Source organism: Vulpes lagopus, chromosome 1, assembly GCF_018345385.1.
Source record: "Vulpes lagopus strain Blue_001 chromosome 1, ASM1834538v1, whole genome shotgun sequence".
Lineage (NCBI taxonomy): Eukaryota > Metazoa > Chordata > Mammalia > Carnivora > Canidae > Vulpes > Vulpes lagopus.
In genome coordinates this window covers 164,766,764-164,789,928 of record NC_054824.1, presented here as the reverse complement: position 1 = coordinate 164,789,928, position 23,165 = coordinate 164,766,764, and the positions used below count along the sequence as shown (strand labels likewise).

The 23,165-nt window shown below is 35.3% G+C and overlaps 1 protein-coding gene across 7 annotated transcripts in view; it reads right to left on the bottom strand.

The window, feature by feature from the left end:
* Positions 1-23,165, bottom strand: part of RASAL2 (RAS protein activator like 2) — a 352,059-nt gene that overhangs the window by 109,714 nt on the left and 219,180 nt on the right. The window lies entirely within an intron of this gene.

Genomic DNA, 23,165 nt, shown 5'->3' with positions numbered 1-23,165 from the left:
CTCTAGACCACTGCAATAAAGTGAGTATTCCAATAAAGCAAGTCACATTAATGTTTTAGTTTCCCACTGCATATAAAAGTTATATTTAAAGTATACTATAATCTATTAAGGGTGCAATGGTATTACATCTTAAAAAGCAATGTATATTCCTTAATTAAAAAATACTTTATTGCTAAATAAGGCAAGGCATCATCTGACCTTTTAGTGAATTGTAAGCTTTTGTTAGGGGAGGGTCTTTCCTCAACAGTTTTGGCTGCTGATTGATCAGGGCGGTGGCTGCTGAAGGTTAGGGTGGCTGTGGCAATTTCTTAAATAAGACAACAGTGAAACTTGCTGCATCAATAGGCTCTTTCATGTCAACTTCTCTGTACTATGCAATGTTACTTGATAGCATTTTACCAAAATAGAACTTCTTTGAAAATTGGAGTCAATCCTCTCAAATCCTGCCACTGCTGTTTCAACAAGTTTATATAATATTCTAAATCCTTTGTTGTCATTTCAACAATCTTCACAGCATCTTCAGTGGGAGAGGGAGGGCCTTGCTCTGGGTAAGGCTTTTGCTTAGGCGAAAAGCTGTGGCTGTTTGATCTTCAATACAGACCCCTAAAATTTTCTCCATATTTGCAATAAGGCTGTTTCACTGTCTTATCATTTGTGTGCTCATTGGAATAGCACTTTTAATTTCCTTCAAGAACTTTTCCTTTGTATTCACAACGTGGCTAACTTTGGTGCGAGAACCCTAGCTTTTGGCCTATATTGGTTTTCAACATGCCCTTCTCACTAGGCTTAATAATTTCTGGCTTTTGATTGATTTTATTTTTTTTAAGATTTTATTTATTTATTCATGAGAGACAGAGAGAGAGAGAGAGAGAGAGAGAGAGAGAGCAGTAGAAGGAGAAGCAGGCTCCATGGAAGGAGCCCTATGCGGGACTCGATCCGGGAACTGCAGGATCACACCCTGGGCCGAAGGCAGGCACTAAACTGCTGAGCTACCCAGGGATCCCCCTGGCTTTTGATTTAAAGTGAGAGGCAGGTAATTCTTCCTTTCACTTGAACACTTAGAGGTCATGAAGGGTTATTAATTGGCCTAATTTCGAAGTTGCTTTGTCTCAGAGAATAGGGAGGCCCAGGGAAAAGGCAAAAGGGAAGGAATGGTGGGTCGGTGGTACAGTCATAACACACAAAACATTTATTAAGTTTGCCATATTATACGGGTGCAATTTGTGGTGCCCCAAAACAATGACTATAGTAACATCAAAGATCATGGATTATAGGTCAGTAAAACAAACATAACAATGAAAAAGCCTGAAATATTCCAAGAATTACCAGAATGTGACAAGAGATGCAAAGTAAGCAAATGCTATTGGAAAATGACACCAACAAACGTGCTTAAGGCAGGGATTGCCACAGCCCCTCAATTTGTTAAAATGTACAGTATCTGCAAATTATAACAAAGTGAAGAGCAATACGACAAGGTATCCCTGTGATGCTGCTATAAACATTCTTGCACAAGTTTTTGCATACAAGTCTTATACTTTAAAAGGATATCCAAATAAGATGTATTATATAATTTGCTTCTTCTATACTGAGAATTTTAAAATGCTACAGCAGAACAGAGTTATTTTCCAATTTTACAAGCACCGCTTTTCATCCTAATTCATCTGGGATTTCTATCCTTTAAGAAACCAAAACTACTGACTCAGTCTCTTTACTCCTGCTGTATTATTCTTAAACACAAGAAAAGATTAATACTAGATACTCAGGAATGAACAACAGCAGGTAACATATGACAATAAATCTTTTCCTAATTTGATAACTAAAACTGGTAAAGTCGATGGATTTTTGGGGGTAATTTTATATTTTGATATGGTTTCACATTCATAAAAATGGGGGAAGAAGAGTACAAGAAATGCCTATATATCTTTTATCCAGATTTCTCAGCTCTTTTCATTTTGCTACCTTTGCTTAGTCATTTCCTGTGTGTGTGTGTATGTATATATGTATATGTGTGTGTGTGTGTGTGTGTATATATATATATATAAAATATGCATTTCCCCAAACCATTTGAGAAAGTTGGAGACATTATGCCCTTTCCTGACAATATCTTCAGTCTGTATTTTCCAAAACAAAGTACATTCTCTTATATAACCCAAAACAATTACCAAAATTAGGAAATTTACCACTGATATTGGTTGATATTTTAAGAATAAAATTAAATATTCCTCTATGTGCAAAATCTACTATATGAATTCTATTTCAGTATCATATGAAGTCCTTTATTTGAAAAACAAATTGTCCTCAAGGAACAGTCACTAAGATATCACAAGTAGTGATTAGAAGTATAATTCAAAGGAATAGTCTATCATATTAAAATAATGTCTATCAAATTTTTGAAGGATTACTACTAAACTTATTAGGATTCAATATACTATTGTGATAAAGGACTGAAAGTAAGAATAACCAGTTTTCAAGAAGGGTAACTAAAGGGCAAGTAAAGTGGTCGACTGCATTTCCATCTTGATATTCCTTTGGATATATCCAACCTTTGGGCTCAAAAAAGCTTAAAGCAAATGCCAAACTATCCTTTTCCTTTATATTTTAGTGAGGAGAATATTTTACTGAAATATAAAAAGAGTTAAATCCTATGAAAATTACAGTTTAACACTTTAAATAGTACCATATATATGTATATGACATATGTTATAATATATAATTTTTGTAATAATATATATTTTTATATATTTTTATAATACATAAAAAACTTTATGTATAAATTTTTTAATCTATTTTTATAATATATAATTTTTGAGCTATATATATTACATATAATATATATACATATTACCTTTACATATAAATGCACTCATACATTGTTTTCACTTGCCATGTTAAGTTACATGATTAGGGGTGAAAAAACTAATAAAGCTAAGGTAAATTTTCTTTCATTCTGATTTAGGAAGCAATACTTCTGATATGTGAAGCCATTGAGTAAGAAGGTTATTATTATTAGAAGCATTCCTGTTAATATGACTATTTAAAATATATAACAGAAGGTACTTTGATGTCCTCTGCTGAAAAGAGGTATCAAAATGTAAAGTAGTTAGGGGGAAAAAAAAGGTAAAGTAGTAACACTATTATAAAACAGATGCTCAAAAGTAATGTGCCAATCAAAGACTAATGGCAATTCTGTTTAGGGAAGTTAATGACTATCTAGAATTAAAGATAATCAGATTCCTTAACACTAAAGCTATTCTTTCAAGGAAAAAAAAAATGTAAATAAATGACTATTGTAGTTAATGAACAGGTAATTCCTTCTCAAAAAGATCCAGAAAAGTGGCTAATGTATAATTATTCTTTTTTAAAAAAGATTATTTGAGAGAGAGAGAGAGAGAGAAACACAAGGTGGGGGATGGGGTGGGGGTGGGGGACAGAGGGAGAAGCAGACTCCCCATTGACAGGGAGCCTGAAGCCTGGTTCAATCTCAGGATGCTGGGATCATGACCTGAGCTGAAGGCAGCTGCTTTACCAACTGAGCCACCCAGGCACCCCAATGTATAATAATTCTTAAAAGTATTATTTTTCTTAAAGTTGAACTTTACAACTAATGTGACTCAAAGTATATGCAATTATTGGAATCTATTAATTTAGCATCTTATACAATATCAAGCAACTGAAGTTACTGAATATTTGTTGAGTAGTGGGCAGACAAATGCATACACCTACACGTGTAAGATTTTAACTACTGTGTAAGTACACTAAAAGCCATTAGGATAATATCTCCTCTAATCTGTCCCTACAACCAGCAATAATTTGAACATTTGTATCAAGAAAAGTAAAAGATCAAATGTATTGTGCATGTACAATGTACTAGGTAATAAATGAAGTGCTTTACATGTTTAATCCTGTTTACTACATAGAACAACCCTGTGAGGTAGTAGTAACGTTTTTCCCGTTTTACATCTGGGAAAACTAAGGTTTAGAGAAGCCACAAAGTCATACAGCCAGTAAGAGGTAGGGAGTCGAGAATTAGGACATAGATACTTCTACTCTAGAGCTGACATTCTTAACTACATTCTATATTAGAGTTTCTTTCTATAAAATTTTTAGGTATTATAAAAGAGGTTAGAAGGGTGAAAGTGAACAGTCATTAAGTGGAAAGTAAAATTCTTTTATTTGCTCAATGATTTAAGATACTGCAACAGGGTTAAACAAATTGTGCACAAATCCAAAGATCCATACAGAAACAGGAGGTCAGACCCACACAGACTCTAATATGAAGGGATGAAAAGATCAGCTTGAATTTGTTTCATTCCTTTCTACCAATAAATGATTCTGATAGCTTGACTGTTTTTTATATATATTTTTAAAAGATTTTATTTATTTATTCATGAGAGACACACAGAGAGAGGCAGAGACATAGGCAGAGAGAGAAGCAGGCTGCCTGCGGGGAGGCTGATGTGGGACTTGACCCCAGGACCCTAGGATCATGGCTTGAACCAAAGGCAGTCACTCAACCACTGAGCCACCAGGGTCCCCTTGATTGTTTTTTATAAATATCTCTTAACAAAAGGATTTCACTGAACATTAATTAGTGTAATGGTTGGCAAACAAGTGTTCATTATTTGTTAAATGAATGAATAAATAAAAATATTTTCTCGGGATCCCTGGGTGGCGCAGCGGTTTGGCGCCTGCCTTTGGCCCAGGGCGCGATCCTGGAGACCCGGGATCGAATCCCACGTCGGGCTCCCGGTGCATGGAGCCTGCTTCTCCCTCTGCCTGTGTCTCTGCCTCTCTCTCTATCTCTCTGTGATTATCATAAATAAATAAAAAATTAAAAAAAAATATTTTCTCATGCCTGCTCAGGATATTTGACCTAGTTGTTTGACCCAGTGGGCATTTTAATGAGACTGTTTGATACTGTACTTGACGAATTTACTACTGCCAATTTTACAATGGAAACTGTCAATTTTTATCTGTTAAGTAAATGTCTTTTAAGTTACAGAATGTAACACATTTGTGGAAGAAAATAAGTTGGTTTTAAGAGAAAACTTAACTTTGGACATGTGGTACCTGACAGAAGTTAATGAGTACTGGTGACTATGGAGAATGTATATGGTAGTACAGAAATGTTTTCAGCAACTCAAAAGAAAAAAAAAAAAATCAAGTGGTTTCACACCTATTTTTTTTCTATTAAAAACCATAACCAAGTACCAAAAACTTTCAATACATTTACTTTTACCTAGGTTGTTAGAACACTATTTGTAAATGTGCCCAGAAAAACATCTCTGATTGAAAAAACAAACACTATCAACTCTTTAATTTCCTTTTGGTTAGTACTTTATTTATTTGGGGGCGGAGAGAGAGAGAGAGAAAGTAGGGGGAGGAGCAGAGGGAGAGAGAATCCTAAAGCAGACTCCCTGCTGAGTGGGGAGGCCCCTAAGGGTTCCGGCCCAAGATCCAGAGATCATGACCTGAGCCAAAATCAAGAGCTGGCTCCCCAGTGACTGAGTCACCCAGGTGCCCTGTTAGTATTTGAATATATTGCAAACTGAGCTTTAGCATAAGAATAAATTGGAACAAAACAGTCGAATCAACAGATAAATAAAATATGCTCCAGTTGATCTTAAATGAGTTTAAATGACAGAACTGCTATGTTATCTACCTGGGAAGTTTATTCACACAAAAATGGAACATATAAAATATGTGAAATATAAAGATGAATCAGAAAAAAGACTTATTCTCAAGAAGCTCGTGGTCTATACTTCTCTGATAGTTTACCTTCATCAGTAAAAAAATGTAATTTCACATGTCTAATATATGTACATTTATTCATAAGTTATGTGCGTGAGCTCCAACCATGTAGTAAATACAAGTGAAGTGCAGTTTTTCTTATTTTTGGATAAAAAAGTAAAGGACTCAAAGCTCTTATATTTTCTTCTCACCCACAATGGACTGTCTTCTGCATTATGCTGGGATGTACACACTCTGGAGAGAGAGCAAATATGGGGCTTAAGTGGCCTTAGTAAATATCCTGGGATGATGACCGCATTCTTCCTTCAGAACTGAAGAATTCCTTAAGAATTCTGTCAGTTACTATTGAGCTATCAGAGTCAGCATACAAATTAAAACAGATTTGCATCTTTAGTCTGTATCAATTTAACACTTAACAGAGGGACACCTGGGTGGCTCGGTGGTTGAGCGTCTGCCTTCATCTCAGGGTATGATCCTAGAGTCTTGGGATGGAGTCCCACATTGGGTTCCCCTTAAGAAGCCTGCTTCTCCCTCTGCCTATGTCTCTGCCTCTCTCTCTGTATCTCTCTTGAATAAATAAATAAAATCTTTTTAAAAAATCTTAAAAAAAACAAAACCAGAAGATACCAGTATTTCATTAACCAGAATTAACCACTATTTATTCACATTCATGGAAGCATTTAAGTATACTGGACTTATTTTGTGGATACCTATTTATTGACAAAGCCATTTAAAAATGCTATATTTACTGAGGGATGTCCTCAGCCCTATCAACAATTGTCACATTTGAATACCTATCCAGATTTAAGGAGACAAAGTATCCCTAAGGTCTTTCTCATTTAAACTAAGCTGATCCCTAGTCAAGAGTACATTAAAAGAAAAAAGTACAGGCACAATGTAAAAGGGTAATGGAATACTCCATTACCTGAAGCAATTTTATGTTAATAGTTGTCTGGACAATCTACTCACTGCAGTAGATTTGTACACAGGCTGGTATGATTCTTCCTCTCCCTTTCTTCCAAAAAGAATCGAACAAGATATTTATTGCCCCTAAATTTTAAATAAACTCAAAGTGGATTAGGTATCCCTACATTTCAAGGAAGGTGGAAAACAATTGGCGCCAGATTCTTCCTCAGGGCTTACTAGGAGAAGCCTCTTGCTGCTACCTGGAGTTTTCAGTCTTTGTTAGCAAGGAAAGGAGGATTCGAAGATTACCTTCTAAAAAAGTTAGCACTGTTCTGGAAAGGAGTGCTTTTCCCACCTATTCTTCCTCCACCACCTAATAAGGAAGCACCAAAGATCACTGACAAAGACTGGGGATGTCTGACTAGAAATTCATTTGACGTTAGAAAGCCGAGGCAGTGCATTAACTGGATAAAGGCAAGAGACAGGAGGACAAGAATGATGGTGAATTGTGTCTCCCCAAAATTCACATGCTAAAGGGCTTCTCCTTAGGACCTCAGAATGTGACATTATTTGGACACAGGGCATTACAGTTGTCACTGGCTAAGAAGAGGTAATTGAGTGAATCCCAATCCAGTATTACTGGTATCCTTAGAAAATCAGGAAGTTTCGATGCAGAAGCAATCAAACAGGGAGAATACTGTGTGAAGATAAAGGCAGAGATCAGGGTGATGCTTCCACAAGCGAAAGAATGTTAAAGATGGCCAGCAAATCACCGGAAGCTATGCCAGACGCCCGGAACAGATTCTCTTCTCACAGCCCTCAGGAGGAAGGACACTGTGGAAACCTTGATCTTGGATGCCCTGGCTCCAGAACTGTGAGACAACGAATTTCTGTTGTTTAAGACACCTGGTTTAGTACTTCGTACAGCAACCTTAGCAGAATAATACGCTGACCATGATACAGCAGAGGAGCAGCCTGGAGCCTTGTGGTCTTATGTTCAACTAAGTAAAAACCTGTGTCCCTTTTCTCTGGTCCACTTTCCCAGCCAGCTCCAACACCAGAGGAATCAGACTCAGAAAAGGAAGGGAAGGGGCGCCTGGGTGGCTCAGTGGTTGAGCATCTGCCTTTGGCTCGAGTCATGATCCTGGGGTCCTGGGATCGAGTCCTAAATCAGGCTCCTTGCACGGAGCCTGCTTCTCCCTCTGCCTGTGTCTCTGCCTCTCTGTCTCCCATGAATAAATAAATAAAATCTTTTAAAAAAAGAAAGAAAGAAAGAAAGAAAAAGAAAGAAAGAAAGAAAGAAAGAAAGAAAGAAAGAAAGAAAGAAAGAAAGAAAGAAAGAAAGAAAAGGAAGGGAAGAGGTGGAAAGAAGGAAAGAACCAGCTGGGCATCTCCCACTCTAAGTTGGGGTAGTGGTAGGGGAGTTAATTTGGATAAGAGATAGAATTTTAAATTGAACTAGACTCAATGGGCTGTTTCATTCCTGAAAGTAACCAAAAATAACCATTGGCTCCCCATGGTATTATTAGAGAGCAGCTTTCTAGCAGTGATAGCACAGTTGGGGGCAAGGACTTGGGAAAACAAAACCACCCTGCTTCCCCTCCTCTTGGCTTATACTCAGAGAAGATTTCAGGGGTTGTAGGACCTGAAGCCTGTTCAATCTGTGGGGCTATCTTTAAGAAAAGTAACACAAATTACAAACACAAATCTCTCTTTTTTCAGTTTCTTTCCCTCATTATAATCCCATGTGCTGCTAAGATCTGGAGGCCCAGGACAGCAGAGGCTGCCATTAAGACAGAGAAGTTACTTCAACAATGGTAAGGGAATCAAAGGTTTATCAAAGACCTAGTGCCATTTATAAAAGTCATTCACAGTTCACCTAAGGACATCATTTTTTGGCAATGGTGTAGAACCTATGGTGATAAGTCACTGTCTTGCTTTTCTTAAATGTATCCACTGTTTCAGCAGTGGTGCATTTAGTCAGCATGAAGAGAAACTCTGGATTTTTCTGCAGATAATAAATAAAGAACTTTAAATTTCAGGAAATTTAATAGTGATGTTTTGTAAAATATCATTGGATAGGCAGAGTAAAATGATAAGCATAAAGTCAGTATGCTGGATAACAAAACACTTAAATATTCTAAGGGTTTTAGAGATTACTAAAAGAATAATGTTTGTATTACCAATGACCTGCTGGATTTAAGTTTCTTGACTTTACATCTGGCACTTGGGGGAAGTGAATACATATCTTTTTAATTTTTTAAAAGATTTTAATTATTTGTGTGGGTGTGAGAAAGAGAGAAGGGGAGAGAGAGAGAACATAAGTGGAGGGAGGGCAGAAGGAGAGGGAGAAGCAGACTCCCCATGAAGCAGGGAGACAGACACAGGACTTGATTCCAGGACCCTGAGATCATGAACTAAGCCACAGGCAGACCATTAACCGAATGAGCCACCCAGGCGACCCTGAAAAAACATCTTTAATACAATATTCTTATGATAGTTGAAAGATAAAAACCTAATGATCATAGCAAGAGATCCTGAAAAGGCAAATGATAATGTCCAGTACCCCTTCTGATAAGTAATCTTAGAATATTTTAAATAGATGGAAACTTTTTTTAAAGATTTTATTTATTTACTCATAAGAGGGAGAGAGAGAAAGGGAGAGAGAGAGGCAGAAACACAGGCAGAAGGAGAAGCAGGCTCCATGCAGGGAGCCCGACATGGGACTCGATCCCAGGTCTCCAGGATCAGGCCCTGGGTTGAAGGCAGGCGCTAAATTGCTGAGCCACCCGGGCTGCCCAGATTGAAACTTTCTTAACTTAATAAAGGATATAGACCAGAAAGCAACAGCCATGTTATATACAAATTTAAAACAATAAAAGTACTTTTATTAATGGTAGGAACAACATAAACACTCTGATTTTTCAACAGGATGTAGGTTCACCAAGGTCTGTTATATATGTAAGATGTTCTAGTCAATGTGGTTAGATAAAACAAGCAATATATAGATATGTGATACAGGGATATCTGAAAAAGAGGAGATAGATATCTGAAAGAAAAAAACAAATGATAAATATTTGCAGAAAATAAGATACATTCCTAGGTGAGGATGGCAACAGGGGACAAGAGAATCAATTAAAAAACAACAGAAGGGATCCCTGGGCGGTGCAGTGGTTTAGCGCCTGCCTTTGGCCCAGGGCACGATCCTGGAGACCCGGGATCGAATCCCACGTCAGGCTCCCGGTGCATGGAGTCTGCTTCTCCCTCTGCCTGTGTCTCTGCCTCTCTCTCTTTCTCTCTCTCTCTGTGTGACTATCATAAATAAATTAAAAAAAAAAAAAAAAAACAGAAGGATTTAGTAAGATAATTAAAATAAAGATAAATGTACAGAAATTAGTTTCCCTATATACCAGCAATTACCAATTTAAAAAATTAATGAGAAAAAAGAGCCATTAAAAAAAGCAATGAAACTATAAACTATAAGTTTAATAAGAAAAATTTAAGACAAATGCAGAAAAAATATGAAACCTTATATATGACTGGGGAAAGATCCCCAGTAGATCCATGGGGAAAAAGAAGGGTTGTTAAATACATATCACAAGAAAAGGTTATCAACATATGAAAAAAAGCCTAAAAGTATAAAAATCAGTTCCTGGTGGATTAAGGACTTGAATGTCAGGAAGAAAAAATTTTAAACTCCTAATAAAAAAATAAAAAATAAAAAATAAAATAAAATAAAAAGAAATATCTTAAGATGCTGGTGTAGGAAATGATTTTGTAAATAAAAACCAAGAAATATTGACTATAAAATATTGATAGTTTTATCTATATAAAATTATAAACCTCTACTCATCCAATCACCTTTGAAAAGGAAAGTTAAAAACTAGTTACAAATTGAGAATATAGATGCACTTGGCTGGTTCAGCTAGAAGAGCATGCGACTCTTCATCTCATGGTTGTGAGTTCAAGCTCCACTTTGGGTGTAGAGATTACTAAAAATTAATAAATAAACTTTTAAAAAATTGATAATATATTCATAATACAACTGCTCAGGGGTTACTATCAAAAAAATATGAAGAATGTACTGTGAAGAAAACTAAAAATCATAAAGTCTATATTTTTGGTCAAGATCATCCATTAATTTGGAGACTTTGCCTCAATTAAATCATTTGGTGTCTATGTTTTATGGTTCTTTTATAAAAGGAAAAATTTTAAGTAAACATCTTTACGATGCCAAAAAACATATAAAGAACTCGTATATATTAACAGAAACAGCACAAATCAATAGAAGAAAGGGCAAGAGATAAAAATAATTTCACAAGAGTATTAACACATATAGCCTTAGACTTATGAAAAAAATGTTCAGTATCACTGGTAATCTGGTTATGCAAGTCAACAGTTTTCATTACATAACAAAAATGTAAAATTCTGACAATACCAAATATTGGGCAGAATGTGGATTCCTCAGGGTTTCATATACATTATTGGTAGGAAAATAGTTTGGCATTATTTGCTAAAATTGACCATATACAACCTTCTAAGGCCCAGAATTTCCACTCCTTAGAAAAGAGGAACTCCCATAAATGGATAAAAGAAAATATATACAAGAATGTTCAGAATGTTCACAGTAGCATTGATACCAATAGCAATATTCTGTTAACAAACCAAATATCATTCAATGATTGACTAAATCCCAATATCAAACTCAATCTAAACTTTAAATTTTTTTGGTATGTTCACACAATGTAAAAATTATACAGTATTCAAATAAATGAACTATAGCAACAATATGAAAAGATGTTAGTAATATTTAAGGGGGAAAAAAGTCCTGAAAGAATATATATATAATATTTGCTCCTCATATAAAGTTAAAAACACCTAAAACTTAGAAATGTATATGAAAGCTAATTCTCCTCCAAATAATCTACATGTTTACTGTAATTACATTTGAAATGCCAATACACATTTTTCTTTTTTTTTTGGCTGTAAGTGGGGGGGACAGCCTGATTCTATAGTTCACATGGAAAACTAAATGCATGAGATAAAAAGAAGAAACACATTTTGAAAGAAAGAACTAGTTAAAGGGAATCTGCGATATCACTAAGAGAAACACATTAAAACCCACAGTCATTAAAACATTGTAATACTGATGTAGGAATTGAAAAACAGATCTCTGGAACAGAAAAATAATCCAGAGAAAGACATGTAGACATTTAGCTCATAATAAAGAATATCTTTCAAATCAGTGTAGAAAGAATATTCAGTATAAGGTGCTGAGACAACTGACTATACAGTTGAAAAAAATCTCATTTCACAAAACCAAAAATAAATTCCAGATAAAGAACCTAATCCTAAATTGTGAAAGGCCTTTCTAAGCATCTCACAAAAGCCAAAAATTACAATGGAAAAGAAAGACAAACTGAAAAAAATCATAAAAATCAAAAGCTTCAAATAGCAAAAAAAGACATCCTGAACAAATTTGTAAGGCTATTTAACAGTGTCTATCAAAATATGAAATGCAAACTACCTTTGATACTGTTTCTAAGAACCAATCTTATTAAGGACAACCCTGAGACCTCTGCTCATGACCTGAGCAGAAACTAAGAGTCTGCTTAACCAAATGCGCCACCCAGTAGCCACTGTATCACTTAAAAAAAGGGAGGAGGATCTATTGACTTTTTTCCCCCAGATTGTATCCAGTTTGAGGCTATTACAGAAATCTGTTTATTCTTGTATATGTATCACCATGTACATAAGCATGTATTCATGTTGAGTTAGCATTTTCAGTTCTACTAGATAATGCCAAATTGTTTTCTAAAAAAACTTCTGTATAAATTTTCACTCCCCCTAACAACCTATGAGTTACCATTGCTCTAAATCCTTGACAACTTTGGTTTTATCAGATTTTAAATTTCAGCCAACCTAGAGGTTGTTTGGTGGGTGTTCTGTCATAGTTTTAACCCGAGTTCCTTTGATTATTAATCAGGCTGTGCACCTCTTCAAATGTATATGGCCATTTGGTCATCTTCTTTTGTGTGAAGTGCCTAACCAAGCGTTTTGCCCGTTTTTCTACTGGGCTTTTTCTTATTAATTTGTAAGAGTGCTTGATTTATTCTGCTACAATTTCTTTGCTGGTTTATGTAACTTGACTTTTTGTTCTCTCAGTAGGGTCTTTTGATGAATACAAGTCCTTAATATACTAAAATGTATTACTTTTTTCTTCTTTATATTTAGTGCTTTTTTCGATTTAAAAATTATTTCTCTATTCTTTTTTTTTTAATTTTTTTAATTTTATTTATTGTTTATGATAGGCACACAGTGAGAGAGAGAGAAGCAGAGACACAGGCAGAGGGAGAAGCAGGCTCCATGCACCGGGAGCCCGACGTGGGACTCGATCCCGGGTCTCCAGGATCGCGCCCTGGGCCAAAGGCAGGCGCCAAACCGCTGCGCCACCCAGGGATCCTATTTCTCTATTCTAAAGCTATAAAGATATTATAATACACTTAAGTGTTACTTTGTTTTTTGCATTTAGGTCTATAATCTACATGGAATTGTTTTTTGTGTAAGATGTAAAGATGGGATCTATTTCATTTCTTTTTCCATACAGATATCTAGTTGATCCATACCATTTACTGAAAAGACCATGATTTCCCCACTACAGTTCTAATTTTATCATAAATAATATTTACATATATGCACAGATCTGTTTCTGAATTCTATTCTGTTCCATTGGTCTATTTCTAACACCCATCCCACTTTGTTTCAACTGTTATTGTTATAGCTTTCTAAAAGTCTTGATAGCTGACAGAGTAAGTCCTCCCAACTTTATTTCTTTTAAAGCTTTTAGTTACCCTTAGGCCTTTGCATAGCCATATAAATTTTATAATCCATTTGTAAAATTAAAATCCTCTTCTTAAATTTTTACCAGAACTTCATTGAATGTATAAAGGAATGTGCCAGGAAACTTATGTGCTACAAACCAGTATTTTTATTGCAGAAACATGGTACAGCCTCCCTTTGATGGTTCTTTAATTTTTTAAAATAAAGATACACACTTGAACTTTTACATGTTTTGCACATCTTTTGTAAATTTACTCCTAGGTAATGTCATTTTATGTCACTGTAAATAGTATCTTTTTTGTTTTTAATTCACTTTCCATTTCTTGCTAGTATATAGAGATACAATTGATCTTTGTGGGTCTTGTAACCAGCAATCTTGCTAAACTCAGTCTTTTTTGTTTTCCTAAACAGTTACATTATCAGCAACCTTATAAATATTTTGTGCCTTCCCAAGCCTTATATATTTTCTTGCCTTACTATACTAACTGGGATATCCAGTAAATGTGAAATAGCAGTGGCAAAAGTGGGCATCCTGGCCTTGATATTCAACTTGAAGGCTTTTAACCACTAAGTTATGATGTTTGTTGACTGGTTTTGTAGCTATCCTTTATCAGGGTTGTGAAATTCTTTTTCTATTCTTGTTCTGTTACGAGATCTTATGAATGATTGCTAAGTTTTATCAAATGTGGTTTTTGCATCAGTTGAGAGGATTTAAAGGTTTTTCCTCCTTTGGTCTGTTAATAGTAAATTACTTTTTAAATATTAAATAAACTTGGCATTGGTATTATAAACCCAAATTTGTCATAAGGTATTATTCCATTTGCCAATATTTTGTTTAGGATTTTGTCATTTACACTAATGAATAAGACTGTCCCTCTATGTAATGTTGTTGCCAGATGGCATAAAAGTGATGCAAATCTTATAAAATTAGACGATGTTTATAGTCTTTTGTTTTTTAGAAAGAATCGGTGTACTTTGAAATTATATCTTTCTTAAATGTTTGCTAGACTACTTAGGCAGTCTTCTGGGCTTAGATTATTTTTTTGTGGATAAGATCTTAATCACAGATTCAATTTCTGTAATAGTTATAGGAGTATTAGGGTATTCTATTCTTGTGTCAGTTTCAGTAAGTTGTATTTTCCTACAAGTTTTACTATTTTAACTGAATTTGAAATTCATTTTCATAAAGTTGTTCATAATGCCTTATAAATATTTTTATTGTATGCAAGATCAATAGCAATGTACCCTCTTCCATTCCTGATAATAATTATGTTTTTCTTGATCAGTTTTGCCAGGCTTGTCAATTTTAGGCCTTTTCAATGAACTACTGATTTTCTCTACTGCATTTAATTCCTATTCTTATCCCTCTTTCCTACCTTCTGTTTTCTTTACTATGGTGCTATTTTTCTAACTTATCATACAAATTTCGATATGTAATATTTCTATCATCCTGTTGAAAATATTTTCTAACTTCCATCACGATTTCTTTGATCTTTGTGTTATTTAGAAGTGTCTTTTTGATGCTTTTAAGAAGATAGATTTAAAATATAGATGTTTATCCCACTTAGTTGCTTTCAGTGGATTATTCAGAAAACCTTGCCCACCCTTACCAGAAACAGAGTCTACAGTATGTTCTAGAGTGAAAAATGCAAATCAAACTACAACATGTGTTGTTTGATTCCACTGAAAATAAAAAACAGAAAAAAGTATCTGTACTCAGGTGTTATTCTCTCTCACACACGTACACATACACAAAGAATTTAGAAGGATAAATACTAATTGTTAATTGCAGTTACATGTGCAGAAAATAACAGGATTCCTGGAGTGGAACAGAAGGAAGAGATTTTATATCTAGGCTTGTTTTAAATTTTTTACAAGCAGCAGCCACTATTATTATATATTTTTTAAATTAAGATTTTATTTGAAATAGACCCAAATGATAAGTTCTATTATTTTAATAGATTATAAAATTACATATAATCAGGTTAGCAATGAACTTGAACCTTTATCTAATTAATTTCTTTGGTCTTCAAATATGATTAGTTTGACCTCAGGAAACATACTAATTCATTTTACATATGATGTCCCACAAAGAAGATCTTAAGACTCTTAGTTTTAGAGTCAAAAACCTATATATGTCTTCTTTCTATGTCACTCAGATTCCACATACTATTACATTCTCTTTTTTCTTCTAATGGGTAGGAAAAATATTTGTTGGCTGTTTTTATACAAGTTCTATATTTCTGTTCTTCTTGCTGAGCCTGAATGTCTTTTAAGTTTTCTTCAGAATCTCATTTTCCAAAGCCTTTCCATCGCAAAACCATGTCCAAAATTTCTTAGCTGTGGTATACAGAGAAGAACACAATACCCTAATAGGAACTATAACAGAAAATTACTTAACATCCCTTAAATGTTTAATGCTTATATTATACATGTTAAGTATCACCATTGCTTTCTCAACCATAATACAGCATTACATATTGGCTTTTTATCCAGGGTGATCCTTAATATATTTGCATATGGTTTAACCTTTCTACCTTTATTTATATAGAATTTTTCACTAGAAATTCTCTGTGACTTTGTTTTTCTTAGAGTTTGTGAGAGATAGTTACCAGGACTTAAAATTGTACATTGAATCTGTGAGCAGCTGTTTCTGCTGCTAAGTATTTAAGAAGGCAACATATCAGGCATATTCAGAATTTATGGAGTAATTGGTTTATTAGTTCATAAACTAATAAAAAATAAATAAAAGTAAATACTCTAGGAAGATGAGTGACACAGGGTATCGAGAATTATGAGGCATTAAATGAAAGGCATTTGTAAAGGTTTATAATTGGAAAGCAGAATGGAAAATGGGCAGGAAACCATCATGATGATAAAAATATGTAACATCTTTATAGGCCTAGGAGACTTCTCAGAGTTCCGATCTTTGACAGCAAAATAATTTGAGAATGCGTGTCTCTTTAATTCAGTTATTTTTTAAAGATTTTATTTATTTATGCATGACAGACACACAGAGAGAGAGAGGCGGAAACACAGGCAGAGAGAGAAGCAAGCTCCACGCAGGGAGCCTGACGTGGGACTCGATCACAGGTCTCCAGGATCACACCTCTGGCTGCAAGCAGCGCTAAACCACTGGGCCACCAGGGCTGCCCCCTCAGTTTTATTTTTTAAATTTGGGACTGTCGTTCAAACAGGAGGTGGGGTCACATGTTCATTAATAGTCAATTTGACATTAGGACAATTAACCCCTTGTGTTTTCTATTATTTTATTAAAGATGGGTGGTATTTGGAATATAAAAATGCTGATATCACAAAAAAGGATAGGCCTCATAAAACTAATAGAACTTAATTGAAATAAAGATGAGAATAGCTAACCACACTAGAATTGGAATATTATTAACTTCAATGGAATAGTTTGCATTCAATTAGGAAGGAGGAAAAAAGCACAGTTGAAAATCTCGCATGAAAAAAAAAATCTCGCATAAAGGCTTGGTGTTTACCATGTGGGTATATATGGTACCCACATTCTAGTATAATCCTCTACCCTTGGGGCCTAGGATCTCTTAACATGATGGGATAGCCACTCTTGATTAGGTTACATTATATGGCAAAAGTGATGGAACAGTCACTCTCATGATTGTGTGATGTTATATTGGACCCCATCACTGTAGACTGGAGTAAAATTCTCTCCCTGGCTTTGAAGAAGTAAGCTGCCATATTTTGAAAGTGTCATGGGAATGTAGTCCATGGATGGTTTCTAGGAGATAGTAAGCAAAAACACAGGGATCTCAGTCCTATAGCTGCAAGAGAACTCTGAGCTCTAGATGAGAATGCAGTTTGGCTGCTACCTTGGTTTTGACCTTACAATACTCTGAGAAGACAACCAGCTACACTCTGTCTGGACTTCAGATCTACAGAAACTCTGAGACAATATACATGTGATGTTGTGAGTCATTAAGCCTGTGGTCATTTGTTATACAGTGATAGAAAACTAATGCGATATGCTAACATGAAAACACTAGGTTTAAATAAAACAGGAGAGATATGAGGAGCTACTGGAGAAGACTGCTTATAAATGAATCCAGAAATAGAGCTAAATACGTGCATTTTAACAGTATAGAACTGGAAGGATAGGATAGAGGGAAGCATCTTATCTGACAAGAGAAGAAACACATGTTCAGGAGTTCCTGGTGTTTGCCTCTTTGCAAAAAAAAAAAATTGAAATTAACATTTATTACTAAGTAACTTCCATTTATTGTGTTGGATACTTCTACATTTCACAATGATTAAAAAACTGTTTTAAAGTATTTTATTTCCAGGGTGTCTGTGTGGCTCAGTCAGTTAAGCATCTGTCTTCAGCTCAGGTCATGATTCCAGGATCCTGGGATCAAGCCCCATGTGGGGTTCTCTGCTCAGTGGGGAGTCTGCTTCTCCCTCGCCTTTCCCCCTACATGTGCCCTCTCTCATTCTAAGAAATAAAAAATTTTTAAAAAAATAGTTTTACTTTTCTTCTAATATAATAAGTAATCATGTATCCTTTAAAAAGATATTTTATATTTATATTTATATCCTTTAAAAAGTTATTTTAAATGGTACTAAAGACTGGAAAACTTGTTAAATCTGTTTCATAAACTCATTAACAACTATACATAAAATTAATGTAATTGGCATGAGTACACATATATATTTATAAAACAGTAATATAAAACATGTTACTATAAGAAATTTTATAATTTATTTTTATTTATTTATTTTTAAATATTTTATTTATTTATTCATGAGAGAGAGAGAGAGGTAGAGACACAGGCAGAGGGAGAAGCAGACTCCATGCAGAGAGCCTGACGTGGGACTTGATCCCAGGTCCCCAGAATCATGCCCTGGGCCGAAGGCAGCGCTAAACCGCTGAGCCACCCGGGCTGCCCTATAATTTATTTTTAACTTAAGTATAGTTGACATACAATTTTATATTTTCAGATGTACAACATAGTGATTTGACAATTCTATGCATTATAAGATGCTCAACCACGGTAGGTGCAGTTACTACCTGTCACCACACAATGCGATCATATTGACTATATTCCCTATGCTGTACTTTTCATCATCATGACTTATTTATTTTATGACTGGAAGTTTATACCTCCTAAGCCCTTCCACCTATTTTGCCTTCTCCCCAACTCTCCCCTCTGATAACCAACAAATAGTTTGGTTCTTGTATTTGTAAGGTCTTTTTCTGTTTTGTCCTTTATTTTCCTTTATAGATTATACATACAAGTGAAATCATACTTTATTTTTCTCTCCATTTGACTTACTTCACTTAGCAACTTCTTTATCCATGCATTCATGGATGGACACTTAAACTGCTTCCCTATCTTGGCAACCGTAAATAATGCTGCAATAAACATAGGGGTGTATATACCCTTTTATTCTTTTTAAAAGATTATATTTACTCATGAGAAACACACACACACACACACACAGAGGCAAGACACAGGCAGAGGGAGAAGCAGGCTCCATGCAGGGAGCCCGACATGGGACTCAATCCCGGGTCTCCAGGATTAGGCCCTGGGCCGAAGGTGGCGCTAAACCGCTGAGCCACCTGGGCTGCCCGTATATACCCTTTTAAATTAGTGTTTTCACTTTTTTGGCGTAAATATGCAGAGGTAGAATTGCTGAGTAGTATAAGTCTATTTTTATTTGTTTAGGGAAACTATACCTACTGTATTTGCTGGATAGTATACGTCTATTTTTATTTGTTTAAGGAAACTCTATACTTAGTGTATTTCCATAGCAGCTGCACCAATTTATATTCCCACTGACAGTCACGTGGGTTCCCTTTTCTCCACATTCCTGCCAAAACATTATTTCTTTGTTTTTGATACTAGCCATTCTAACTGGTGTGCAGTATTATCTCACTGTGGTTATGATTTGCATTCCTCTGATCAGTCTTTCTGGGCATCTTTTCATGTGTCTATATATATATATATATATTTTTTTTTTAAATGATAGTCACAGAGAGAGAGAGAGAGAGAGGCAGAGACACAGGCAGAGGGAGAAGCAGGCTCCATGCTCCGGGAGCCTGACGTGGGATTCGATCCTGGGTCTCCAGGATCGCGCCCTGGGCCAAAGGCAGGCGCTAAACCACTGCGCCACCCAGGGATCCCTTTGTGTCTATATTTTTTGAAAAAATGTCTCTTCGGGCCATCTATTCATTTTTAAATTAGATTATTTGATTTTTATGGGGGTGAGTTGTATAAATTCTTTACAAATTTTGAATATTAACCCCTTATCAATGTTTCATTTGTAAGTATCTTCTCTCACCCAGTTAGATGTCCTTTTTGTATCTTTTCAAAGATTTTTTTTTTTAAGTGATCTGTATACTCAATGTGGGACTCAAACTTACAATCCCGAGATCAAGAGTTCCATGTTCTACTGACTGAACCAGCCAGGTGCCCCTCTTTTCAGTATTGTTGATGATTTCCTTTGCCATGTAAAAGGTTTTTCAGTTTGAAACTATGTATCTTTGCTTTTGTTTCCCTTGCTTGAAGAGACAGATCTGCAAAAGTACTAAGACTGCCGTCCAAGAGTTTACTGCTTGTGTTTTCTTCTAGGATTTTTATGGCTTCAGGTCTTACATTTAGATTTTAGATCCATTTTGACTTTATTTTTGTAAATGGTGTAAGAAAATGGCCCAGTGTCATGCTTTGACATGTAGCTTTTGCATGGAGTTTCCCCAACACCATTTACCAAAGAGACTGTGTTTTCCCCATTGGGTGTTCTTGACTCCTTTGTCATAGATTAACTGACCATGTAAGTGTGGGTTTATTTCTGGGCTCCCTATCCTGTTCCAATGATCTACATGTCACGTGTCTACTTTTTATGCCAGTACCATACTGTTTTGATTACTATAGCTTTGTAGTATAATTTGAAATCTGGGAGTATGATACTTTCACCTTTGTTTTTCTTTCTCCAGATTGTTTTGGCTATTCAAGGATTGTTTGTTTTTGTTCTATGAAAAATACTATTGGTATTCTGATGGGGATTGCATTGAATCTATAGATTGGTTTGGGCAGTACATTTTTATAATGTTAATTCTTCCAATCTACAAACATGGACTATCCTTCCATTTGTTTCTGACATTTCAATTTCTTTCATCAAAGTCTGATAGTTTTCAGAGTACAGGTCTTGCACCTACATGGTTAAATTTATTCCTGGGTCTTTTATACTTAATGATGCAATTTTAAGTAGAATTGTCTCCCTAATTTCTCTTTCAAGTAGTCCATTAGTATATAGAAATTCAACAGATTTCTGTCCATAAATTTTGTACCCTGCAACTTTACTGAATTCATTTATTAATGCCAATAGTTTTTTGGGGTGTAGTCTTTAGGGTTTGCTGTAGCATCATATCATCTACAAATAGTGGCAGTTTTACTTCTTTCTTATCAGTTTGACTGTCTTTTATTTCTGTTTCTTGTTTGCTTTTTGTGGGTAGGACTTCCAGTATCTACAACATAAAGAAGAGATAATGGACATTCTTGTCTTGTACCTGATCTCAGAGTAAAACCTTCCAGCTTTTCACTAAGTATAATGCCAACTATGGGTTTGTCATATATGGCCTTTATTATGTTGAAGTATGTTTCCTCTAAGCCCACTTTGGGGTTCATGATAAAAACCCACAGTTTTTATCATGAACATATGTTGAATTTTGTCAAATGTGTTTTCTGTGTCTATTGAGATGATCTTATTATTTTTATCTTTGTTTTTGTTAATGTAGAATATCATGTAGATTGACCTGTGGATACTGAATGATCCTTGAATCTCTGGAATGAATCCCACTTGATCCTAGTGAATGATCCCCCCCTTTTTTTTCTAAAGATTTTATTTATTTATTCATGAGAGACACAGAGGGAGAGAGAAAGAGGCAGAGACCTAAGAAGAGGGAGAAGCAGACTTCATGCAGGGAGCCTGACGTGGGACTCAATCCCGGTCTCCAGGATCACACCCAGGGCTGAAAGCAGCGCTAAACCCCTGAGCCACCCGGGGCTGCCCGTGAATGATCCTTTTAATGTATTGCTGAATTCGGCTTGCTAATATTTTGTTGAAGATTTTTGCACCAGAGATACTGGCCCTCAATTTTTTTTTTTTTTTTTTGGTCATTGCCTGGTTTGGGTATCTGGATAATGCTGGCCTTGTGAATGAATGTGGAAGCCTGCCTTCATCTTCTATTTTTTGTAATAGTTTGAGAAGGATAAATATTAATTCTTCTTTAAACGTTTTGTAGAATTCACCTGTGAAGCCATCTGGTCCTGGACTTTTGTTTGTTGGAAATTTTTTGATTACTGATTCAATTTTGTTATTAGTAATCTATCTGCAGATTTTCTATTTCTTCCTGACTCACTCTGAGGAGATTGTATGTTTCTAGATATTTATCCATTTCTTCTTGGTTGTCCTGTTTGTTGGCATGTAATTTTCCACAGTAGTCTCTTCTAATCATTTGTCTTTGTGTGGTGTCAGTTTTAATTTGTCCTCTTTCATCTGTGATTTTATTTATTTGATTCAGCTCCTTTTTCTTGATGATTCTGACTAAAGGTTTATCAATTTTATTTTTAAAGAATCAGCTCTTAGTTTCATTAGTCTTTTCTAATTGTTTCAGTCTCTATTTCATTTATTTCTGAACTTTATTATTTCCTTCCTTCTACTAACTTGAGCCTTGTTCTTTTTCTAGTTTCTTTAGGTATAAGGTTAGATTGTTAGAGATCTTTCTATTTTCTTGAGGTAGACTATCAACTTCCCTCTTAGAACTTCCTTTCTGGGCAGCCCGGGTGGCTCAGCAGTTTAGCACCACCTTCAACCCAGGGTGTGATCCTGGAGACCCAGGATCGAATCCCACGTCCAGCTCCCTGCGTAGAGCCTGCTTCTCGCTCCGCCTGTGTCTCTGCCTCTCTCTCTCTCTCTCTCTCTGTCTCTCATGAATAAATAAAATCTTAAAAAAAATTATTTAAAAAAAAAAGAACTTCCTTTCCTACATTCCAAATTTTTTGAACTGTTATGTTTCATTTTCATTTGTCTCCAGTCAACAATTCAGATAATAAGCCAGTAATAAATGCAGCCAACACAGCTTTATTAGAAATCCAAACCTCAGTTATTTATTTTTTAAAATTTCTGCTTTGACTTCCTTGTTGGCCAACTAGTTGTTTAGCCTCCATATATCTGTGGGGGTTTTCCAATTTTTTTCTTCTGATTTCTAGTTTCATACCATCATGTTTACAGAAAAGGCTTAACATTATTTCAATCTTCTTAAATATATTGAGACATGTTTTGTGGCCTAACATGTGATCCATCCTGGAAAATGTTCTATGTGCACTTGAGCATTTGTACTCTATTATTTTTGGATGAAATGATTTGTATGTATCTGTTAAGTCCATCTAGTCTAATGTGTTGTTCAAAACCACTATTCTCTTATTGATTTTCTGTCTCAATGATCTATTCATTGATGTAAGTGGGGTGAAGTCCCCCACTGTTACTGTGTTACTCTCAATTTCCCCCTATAAAGTATATGTTAATATTTGCTTCACATATTTATGTGCTCCAGTGTTAAGTGCATATTTGTAACTGCTACATCCTCTTTTTGGATTGATCCCTTTACCATTACATAATATAGTACTTCT